Source organism: Vulpes vulpes, chromosome 4 (assembly GCF_048418805.1).
Source record: "Vulpes vulpes isolate BD-2025 chromosome 4, VulVul3, whole genome shotgun sequence".
NCBI classification, from domain to species: Eukaryota; Metazoa; Chordata; class Mammalia; order Carnivora; family Canidae; genus Vulpes; species Vulpes vulpes.
In genome coordinates this window covers 87248362-87259172 of record NC_132783.1, presented here as the reverse complement: position 1 = coordinate 87259172, position 10811 = coordinate 87248362, and the positions used below count along the sequence as shown (strand labels likewise).

General features: G+C 40.5%; 1 non-coding gene across 1 annotated transcript; it reads right to left on the bottom strand.

The window, feature by feature from the left end:
• Positions 1–1975: 1975 nt before the first annotated feature.
• On the bottom strand, positions 1976–2082 carry LOC112928989 (U6 spliceosomal RNA). The gene has a single exon (XR_003236829.1). It is a non-coding gene; the product is annotated as a U6 spliceosomal RNA (small nuclear RNA).
• Between the last annotated feature and the right edge of the window lie 8729 nt (positions 2083–10811).

Genomic DNA, 10811 nt, shown 5'->3' with positions numbered 1-10811 from the left:
TTCTTTTTTTCTTTTTTTTAAGATTTTATTTATTTATTCATGAGAGACACAGGGAGAGAGAGAAGCAGGCTCCATGCAAGGAGCCCGACAAGGGATTAGATCCCCGGACTCCAGGATCAGGCCCTGGGCTGAAGGCAGGCACTAACCCATTGAGCCACCCAGAGATTCCCCAACATTGAGTTTTCAAATGTTAAGACAACCATGCATTCCTGGGATAAATCCCACCATGTCGCATGTATCATGTATTTTTAATACTGCTGGGTTCAATTTACTGATTTTTTATTGTTAAGGATTTGTGGTCATGAGAGATCTTCATCTGTAATTGCAGTATAATGACTTTTTCTCATCAGGATAATGTTGACATTATACAATGATATTCTCTCACCTCTTTTTTGAAAGTTTTTGTGTAAGACTGGTGCTATTTTCTCCTTAAATGTCTGATGGACTTCACCAGTGAAGCCATCTGGTCTGGCATTTTGTGAAAAGAGTTTCTTAAAAAAATTATTATGAATTCAATTTCTTTCATAGACATAGGATCATTTAAATGATTTCTCTTTTTATGCCAGTTTTTGTAATTTGACTCTTAAGGAATAGGTAATTTCACTATGTTGATGACTATATTGGCATACCTTTGCATATATTATTAATCATTTTAGTGTTTGTAGGACCTGTAATTGTGTCTCCTCTTTAATTCCTGATATTACTAATTCGTGGTTTTCCTTGATAACTCTAGAGGTTTATCAAATCTATTACATTAAAAAAAAAAAATACACCCTTTAGCTTAATTGATCTCTCTCCACTGTTTGTCTATTTTCTATTTCATTTTTCCTATTCTTGCCTTCACGTTTCTCTTCCATGTATTTTGGGTTTAAGCTGCTCTTTTTTTCTTTTGGAAGATTTTATTTATTCATGAGAGACAGGCAGAAACACAGGCAGAGGGAGAAACAGGCTCCATGTTGGGAGCCTGACATGCATGGGACCCGATCCCAGGACTCTGGGATCATGCCCTGAGCCAAAGGCAGACGCCCAAACACTGAGCCACCCAGGCATCCCTAAGCTGCTCTTTTCTTTCTACTTTCTTAATACAGAAGTTTATTTTTTATTTATTTTTTAAAAGATTTTATTTATTTATTCATGAGAGACACAGAGATAGAGAGGCAAAGACACAGGCAGAGGGAGAAGCAGGCTCCATGCAGGGAGCCCAACATGGGACTCGATCCCAGGTCTCCAGGATCAGGCACTGGGCTGAAGGCAGTCCTAAACCGCTGAGCCAGCCGGGCTGCCCAGGATTTCATTTTTTTTGATGGCTGAGTAGTATTCCTGTGTGTGTGTGTGTGTGTGTGTGTGTGTGTGTGTATCACATCTTTATCCATTTATCTGTTGATGGACATCTGGGCTCTTTCCATAGTTTGGCTATTGTGGACATTGTTGCTATAACTCTGGGGTGCTGCATTTTTATATTTGGAGTAAATATACAAATATTTGGATTTGGATGATAATATTTGGAGTAAATACCCAGTAGTGCAATTGCTGGTTCATAGGGTAGCTCTTATTTTTAACTTTTTGAGGACCCTCCATTCTGTTTTCCAGAGTGGTTGTATCAGCTTGCATTCCCACCAACAGTATACAAGGATTCCTTTTTCTCCACATCCTTGCCAACACCTGTCATTTCCTTACTATTTTTTTAAAAGTATTTTTCCTTACTATTTTATTTATTCATGAAAGACCCACACAGAGAGAGGCAGAGACATAGGCAGAGGGAGAAGCAGGCTCCCTGCAAGAAGCCTGATGTGGAACTTGGTCCAACTATTTTGGGATCACACCCTGAAATGAAGGCAGATGCTCAATGGCTGAGCTCCCAGGCATCCCTCCTGACTTGTTAATTTTAGCCATTCTGACTGGTGTGAGGTGGTATCTCATTGTGGTTTTGATTTGTATTTCTCTGATGCCAGGTAGTGTTAAGCATTTTTCATGTGTCTGTTGGCCATTTGTATGTCTTTTGTGTGTCATCCTTGCGCAGGGGCCATGCTAATCTTCTCTGTATCGTTCCAATTTTAGTATATGTGCTGCCGAAGCGAGCACCATTTGTATGTCTTTTTTGGAGAAATGTCTGTTCATGTCTTCTGTCCATTTCTTGATTGGATTATTTGTTTTTTGGGTGTTCAGTTTGATAAGTTCTTTATAGATTTTGGATACTAGCCCTTTATCTGATATGTCATTTGCAAATATCTTCTCCCATTCGGTTGTCTTTTGGTTTTGCTTTGCTGTGCAAAAGCGTTTATATCCTGATGAAGTCCCAATAGTTCATTTTTGCCTTTGTTTGCCTTATATCCTCTCTCCTGCTTCAGAGGAATTGTTGCTGCAAAGGGCCTCTTGTGTTAGCCCCCTTCTCTATTTTTCCTCATGTGAAATTGCATAAACTCTTTGCCAAGCATAAAGGATCTCTTCAGACTCAGCAGGTATGTTAGAGAAACTGGCTTTGAATTTGGTGCTAGTCCAGATGGATTAAGAAGTGGAAATAAATTGAAATGAGGATAAAGGGCATTTTAAATGATATCAGGAATCCCATTTGGTAAAATCAGAGTAAATTCTTCTTTTACTTCATTTTTCCCCAAATTCCATTTTAAAGCAGGTGACCTTTTAAAGGCAGATGTTTCTGTTGTAGTAGGCATTGGATACATTACTAGCCTTCCTGGGCTTTCTCAGCAGGGATACAGACCTAACATGTGATCTAAGAGTGTTTTCCTTGAGTCCAGTTAGTGTTATTTGGTTCCAGATATGGAGAGAAGATGGATAATCTCCTAGTCTAAGATGTAAGAGGCTTCTTCTCACCTTTTCTATATTTTCAATTAATAAGCCTTTTGAAAAACATTTGGACTTCCACTTCCAGATGGACTATAGAAATTTGCAAGAGACCATTACTCTCACTGTAACAAGGTAGGCTCAATAAGCTACAAAATCATAGCTGTTAAAAACTATTGAGAGAGCTGAGGATGCAAAGAATTTAAAATGACCTAATTCCAGAGTGTAAAGAGCCCTTTTTAGGAGAGTGAGTTTGCTTCCATATAAGGGTATTGGAATAGCAAACCTATTATAGATACAGGATTTTTGGAGTTGCATGAGAAACTAGTTGAACTAGTTGAAATTGGCATGAGCTGTCATGATGTATTAAAATTCCGAAAGACCTAACTGCAAAGTGGCACCCACCTGCAAATCCTCATTTAGAAGACCTCACCAAAAGTATGGCTCTGGCCTGGTGAAGGTCAAGGGTGAAGAGAGATTTCCTAGCAGCACTCATTTGTTACTTTTTTTTACCTGAGTCTTCACTGAGTACACAGCAGCAACAGGGACATGGAAGAAGGATAGAGATCCCTTAAGGTACACCTGCCCATCAGTCCTTTCCAAAGGAACACATAGTTAAAGGTAGAAGACATGTAAAAGAGCAGGAAAATGTGACCCATAATCAAGAGGAAAAAATGGTCAGTAGAAACAGAACCAGAAATGACCCAGATGTCAGAACTAACAGACAAAAATTTTATGATAAGTATACCTCTGTTAAAGTGTCTAGTGGAAAATACGAGCAAAATAAGTAAAAATGTGCAAAATTGCAACAGAGAATCTGAAATTTCAAAAAAGAATAAAATGAAAATTCTAGAACTGATATGAAAATTCCATTTGAAGGATTTAACAACAGAACTTAAAGATAGGTTAATAGAATTTATCCAGGGGACACCTGGGTGGCTTAGCAGTTGAGCATCTGCCTTCTGCTTGGGGTGTGATCCTACAGTCCCGGGATCGAGTCCCATATCAGGCTCCCTGCCTGGAGCCTGCTTCTCCCTCTGCCTCTCTGTGTGTCTCTCATATATAAATAAATAAAATCTAAAAAAAAAATGATGTAAACTTATGCATAGGAAAGAAAAAATAAAATTTAAGATTCATTTACTGATTTATTCATGAGAGACACAGAGAGAGGCAGAGACACAGGCAGAGGGAAAAGCAGACTCCATGCAGGGAGCCTGATGCGGGACTTGATCCCAGGACTCTGGGACTATGACCTGAGCCCAAGGCAGATGCTCAACCATTGAGCCACCCAGGTGTCTTGTGAAAAATTAAAATTTAAATAAAATTACAACAGACTTTCAGAGAACTGTAGCACAATATCAAACACCATAACACATGTATACTGGAGTCCCTACAAAAGAGAAGAGAGAAAATGGGGCACAGGGAATATCTGAAGGGATTATGCTTGGAGATTTTCAAGAAATAACAAAAAGTATCAATTCACAGATCTTAGAAACTCAGGAAAACCCAAGCAGAATAAATACAAAGAAAACCATACCAAGGCACATTGTAGTCAAAATACCAAAAATCAAAATTAAAGAGAATGTCTTAAGCAGAGCCAGAGAAAAAAGGCACATAAGTTAAACAATACAAAAAATGAGGGCTAACTTCTCATCAAAAACAGTAGAATGTAGAACACAGTGGCATGGCTTCTTCAAAATGCTGAAATACGGGGAGTGGGAGTGACTGGGTGGCGGGCACTGGGTGGTGGGCACTGAGTGGCGGGCACTTGACGGGATGAGCACTGGGTGTTATTCTGTATGTTGGCAAATTGAACACCAATAAAAAATTTATTATTAAAAAATGCTGAAATAAAAAAAAGTCATTCAAAATACCTACTTCAAGAATGAAAGAAAAATTACATTTGCACACAGAAAAAGGCTGAAAGAACTTGACTCTAGTAGACTTTCATGACAAGAAATCATAAGTTCTTCAGGCTAAAGGGAAAGATACCAGATGTAGCCTGCATCAGTAGGAAAGAACACTAGAAAGGGAAAATAAATGGGAAGGTGTGTGTGTGTGTGTGTGTGTGTGTGTGTGTGTGTGTGTAGCTGTAATCATTGTTTTAATTTACCCACCAGGTATTTAGACTTACCCATGTTGGAGTGAGCTCTGCTCTGTACTAAGGACCGATACTGGTATATAGTGGTGACGCTCTCAGGTTTTGTTCGTTGACTACAGTTTCAGTTCACACTGATGGTCACTTTTTTTCCTGGGTAAGGAGTTTTATGTTGGGAGTTCTCTTCTTTCAGCACATGGAGATGGTCATTCTGCTGTCTCCCAAGTTCCACTGTGTTTGTTGGTTTGTTTTTCTGTTTTTTTTTTTTTTTTTTTTTTTTGAGAATTCAGCTGTCAGCCTAACTGGTACACTCTAAAGATTTCTCTTAGGTTTTTTTCCTTGTCCTTGGTTTTCTGCAGTTTCACCATAAAATGTATAAACATGGATTTCTTTTTTTTTAAGATTTTATTTATTTATGAGAGAGAGAGAGAGAGAGAGGCAGAGACACAGGCAGAGGGAGAAGCAGGCTCCATGCAGGGAGCCTGATGTGGGACTGGATCCCGGGTCTCCAGGATCACCCCCCTACCCCCCCTTATCCCCCCCACTCCGGGCCAAAGGCAGGTGCTAAACTGCTGAGCCCCCTGGCTGCCCTGGATTTCTTTTTAAAACTTTCTCCCTGGGATCTCTTTGGCTTCTCAACCATCCATTCTGGTATCTTAGTCTTAGTCTACGTAGGCTGCTATAACTAAATACCACCTACTGAGTAGACTTCTAGTCCTAGAGGCTGGAAGTCCAAGGATCATGGCCCAACATGATGGGGTCAGGGCCCTCTCCCTGGTTGACAGCTGGTGCCTTCTGGCTGAGTCATTACATGGTGGGTGGGGCTGGGGGTCCCTCTGCCTCTTTAAAAGGCATGACTCCCATTCAGGAAGGTTCTATCTTCCTGGATCAGGCACCTCCCAAAGGCCTCACATCCTGATATCACAATTTTTGAGGGTTAGGATTACAACATATGAATTTGTTGGGGGCGGGGCACATCCAGACCCTTGCAGCATCTTGCGTTCTGGACACTTCTCAGTGCCCATTTCTTCACACATTCCTCTGTCCCTCTTTCTCTCTCTGCTTTTGGGATACCCCCCAAAAAACATATGGGTCAGACCTTCTCATGGTATCCTCTATGTCTATTTCTTTCTTTCTTTCTTTCTTTCTTTCTTTCTTTCTTTCTTTCTTTCTTTTCTTTTCTTTTCTTTTCTTTTCTTTTCTTTTCTTTCTTTTCTTTTCTTTTCTTTTTTTCTAAGATTTTATTTATTTATTCATGAGAGAAACAGAGAGAGGCAGAGACACAGGCAGAGGGAGAAGCAGGCTCCAAGCAGGAGCCTGACTTGGGTCTCAATCCCAGGTCTCCAGGATCATGCCCTGGGTGGAAGGCAGGCATTAAACCACTGAGCCACCCAGGGATCCAGTGAATGTCTCCATGTCTCTGCACACCTGGGACTTTCTGAGCAAAGGTTGATACCTGAGGTGAAGAGTGTTAGAATGGAAGCCATCTGCTCCCATTCAAAGGCTAACAAAACGTAGCTTCTCTGAGCTCCCCACCTCCCAGAGCTAGACGCTTGCATTCTTCCCTGTTATACTTCTTAGATAATCCTTTACATTTCAGAGGGGGATAAAATTTGGAATCCTGGAACCATCTGTTTACATTCCAAAGGACAGTAAATGACTCCAGTGAATGTTTCTCCACCCCCCCAACCTCCTCTTAGGAAGAGAGGGTGCTAGCTGGGCATTGTGTAACCTATGTACACTGCCAGATTTCTAACTTCAGGGTGTCTCTCCTGCAGTGCAAAAAACGCTTTGCTCATGCGGCTCTAACCCATGGCTCTCACTGCGTGACTCTGAAGGCAGAAGAAGTCAGGAGTAGGGAACCGATATAGTTACTTGTGTTAGTTATAATCGGCCTCATCCCAGAACTTTATGATTTTAGTCAGGATAATAGATGTAACTAGAGGTATTTAAAACTTACCACTTATATTTCCTGCTTTATTTTCTATCCCCTTGTCTTGACTATTCTCTGAGTGGTTTCTTCTGACCTACATTTTTGTTCATGAATTCTCTCTTCAGCCCTTGTAATCTACCATTGAGCCATTCATTTAATTGTTTTTTGTTGCTGTTAATTTTTTTTTTTCTGTTGCAGTGGTGGTTGCACAAGTATAGGTCACCAGAGTGTATACAGTGAATGAATGGATTTTATTGTATATAAATTATACTTCAGTAAAACTGGTAAAAAGATAAAAAGGAAAGTGCACCTGGGTGGCTCAGTTGCTTGAGCATCTGACCCCTGATTTTGGTTCAGGTCATGATCTTTGGGTTGTGGGATGGAACCCTGCATAAGGCTCCATGCTCAACGTGGAGTCCACTTGTCCCCTGCCCTCTACTCCTTTACCCACTCGTGCTCTGTCTCTCTCTTAAATACATACATACATACATACATTAATTTTAAAAATATTTTTTTAAACATTCATTTTTAAAAATTTTTTTAAAAGATTTTAAAATTTATTTATTCATAGAGACAGAGAGAGAGAGAGAGAGAGAGAGGGAGAGGCAGAGGGAGAAGCACACCCTAGGCTGCAGGCGGCGCTAAACCTCTGTGCCACCGAGGCTGCTCAAAAATCTTTTTTAAAAAGATAGAAAGGGCAGGAAAAATCTTACTCTTAATTTTCATGTTATTCTAATTTGCCGTTTTAAAAATGACTCTGTTCCTTTACATATTCGTCACTTTTTTTTCATATTCGTCACTTTTTATAGTTTCTAGTTTTCTACCCAAATAGTTTATCTCCTTGAGACAAAATAACTAGTAAAACTTCATTTATTGACTTATTTTAAATAGTAAACATATACATTTTATAGTCTCTGCTGACAGTTCCATTATTTTAAATCCCTACAGGCCTCATAGTATTATCGTCACATATGCCTGGTTATCTCTGACTGTATGTTAGGCATTGTGGTGGGAAAACTATTGCCTAGGATGTGTTCTCATCTTCTTCTGAGAGTGGGTTTTCTATTGCTTTAGCCAGGGGTCTAAGAGCATGACCAATCCAGGGTCTCTTCATCCCAAGTTCAGGCTTTGTTACTTTCTCAGAAACCCAAATAATCTGAAGATAGATTTTCATCTGTGTGAGGGTTAGTTTATTTTTGCTGTCTCTTACCTATGGTGTATGGCTTTGGGAGGCCACAGCCCAAAGCCAGAAGTTTTTTTTTATTTGGCCCTGTACTTTGAGAACTCTGGACTCTGACATTTCCTCCCATGGCCCCTCAAGGCCACCAAAAGTCCCAAATTGCAGCTTTGCTTCAGGTGGTAGAGTCCAAAGTATCTCATTAGCCTCTCCAGTTTCCAGGCCTTTCTGGGATTTTAGCCAGGTCATTTTTTTTTTTTTTCAATTATCTTTTGAGCTCTGTAATGCTTTTAAAAAGATTTTAAAAATATTTTTTTCACCTTTTTAGCTATATTGCTAAGAGTTTGGTCTGAATCACTTAGTCTGCTATTAGGAGGATTAAGTTTTAACACTTGACATTTAAAATAAATATTTTTATTTAATTAAAGAAACACTGACTTCCCTAGTTTTTTGGGGTTTTTTTTTTTTTTTTGCTTTTTTTCAGATTTATTTATTCATGAGAGACACAGAGAGACAGGCAGAGACATAGGCAGAGAGAGAAGCAGGCTCCATGCAGGGACCCCCAAGTGGAACTCGATCCAGGACTCCAGGATCATGCCCTGGGTCAAAGGCAGACGCTCAACCGCTGGGCCCCCCAGGTGTCCCTGACTTCCCTAGTTATAAACGTTAAACCTGCTCATTGTATTGAATTTTGAAAGCTCAAGCAGAAAAATAAAAATGAAGAAATATCTGCCCTTGGAGTACCACCAGATATAAATACCTTTTACTGTGAGGATGTGTTTCATTTCACTCTTCTTTTTCCCTTTTAAATAGAATTAGTATATGAATTCTAATGCATTTACATTTTAATATCCTGCTTCTGTTTCTTAAAATCATATTGCCAGTATTTTCACTAATAATATTCTGTGGGGAAAAATGGTTTTACTGGCTTTGTCATATCCTAACATGAGTATATCAAAATTAATTTAGCCATTTCCTACTTTTGGAGTTTTATAAAAATTATCATTATCCTCATTTTAATAGTATGATTAACATCTCCTCATATAAATATTTTTCTTGACTTTTGAATATTTCCCTTAGGTGTATTCTCTAGCATAGAATTACTTGGACAGGATGACTAGAAATGTTATTTTGATAGCAACAAGAATTACCCACAGCTAATCCATCTTTTGCCAGTTTCTCCTCAGCACACTGAGAGCTGTTGTCACTGTAAACTCACCGTGAGTTATGAGTAAGTGGTGCAGAGAAAATGCATCACTCTTACCTCCTTGACCACTTGAGAAAAATTTTCTGCTGAATAGGCAGGTACAGACAACTTTTTGCTCTCAGCGGGCCTTAGGGACGCCTGAGTGGCTCAGTGGTTGAACGTCTGCCTTTGGCTCAGGGCATTATCCCCGAGTTCCAGGATCAAGTCTCGCATGGGGCTCCCTGGGAGGAGCCTGCTTCTCCATCTGTCTGTGTCTCTGCCTCTCTCTCTGTCTTTCATGAATAAATAAATAAAATCTTTAAAAAATAATAAATAAGACAGTGGTCCTTAACCCCTGTTGCATATTAGAATGCCTTTGAAACAGTTTAATATGAATCCCCAGGAACACCAATGGGCATCTATAGATCTGTGTTAATTCCTCAGCAAGTTCCAGTGCAAAGTCAGACTTATGGACCACTGCTTAAAAGTAAAAGACCATCTAAGTCTGTGTTTAGTAAACAAGTGAATTTTAACTCTTGACCTCTTAAAATGCCTTTGATCTTTGCCTGCTTAGGAAAGGTGGGTTTGCTCCTGATCGTGGTTTTACTTCAGAACTAGGGTTGATGGATAAGCTACAGGATGCTTAGTTAAATTTGTATTTCAGATAAATAACCAGTAACTGTATGGTTATTGACTGTATGTCCCAGATATTGCAAGGGATATGCTTATTCTAAAAAAACTACCCCTGTTTTTACAGTCTGAAATCCAAATTTAATTTAGCTGAATATCTTGTGCATTTATTTGCTAAATCTGGGTGCACTAATCGTGGTCCCACTTCCAGGTACATGTGATTTTCTGCAGCATTCTCCTCTTCTTGCTGCGGTTTGGTATGGGACCCTCTGTTTTATGATGAGGTTTGTGTTTCTTTCTGATTCTCTCTGCCTGGGACAGAAAGCCGCCTTCGTCAACCTTCTGCAATAAGTCCACAAAGACACTTTCATGACACTCTGTAAGGCTGGTGGCCCCTTGGCCGGCCCTAATGTCTGTTGCAGGAAGCTCTCACTTGGTATACAAGAGGGCTCCCAATGGCCATAAAGTAGGTAATAGCCTTGTCAGACATAGTTAGAGAAAGAAGCTTCTAGCATTTCTAGGTGTCAGTCAACAGAACTGTGTATTCTGGAGTAGGCTTTTGCTCAGACAGCAGTCAGCGGGGGCCCTGCTAGCTATGCATCGCTAACAGACTTGGGGGGGGTATGTAGAAAATGCTGCTGCTCTCATTTAGTGCTCGGTCTCGGAGGGGGTGAGCCAGTTTGCACAAGTTGCCCAAGGGGTCTGGTGTGTGTAAAGGCCCTGGGACCACCAGTTCAATCCCTCCTGAATCAGCAGGTGAAGGGGACCTGGGGAGCTCAGCTGGCACGGCCCTGCCCAAGGCACTCTGGTAGGAAAGGTGTGCGTGTAGGGGGTGCGCCTGGGTTGGTGGTGCTGCACCCCTAACGTTCTAGAAGCCCTGTTGGATTCAGAGTCCTCCGCACCCAGCGTGATTAGAGGAACAACATCTCAGCAGGAGGCGGGAGCCACGGAAGAAGCCCAGCCTCGGAGCTGGAGCTCCAGGGTA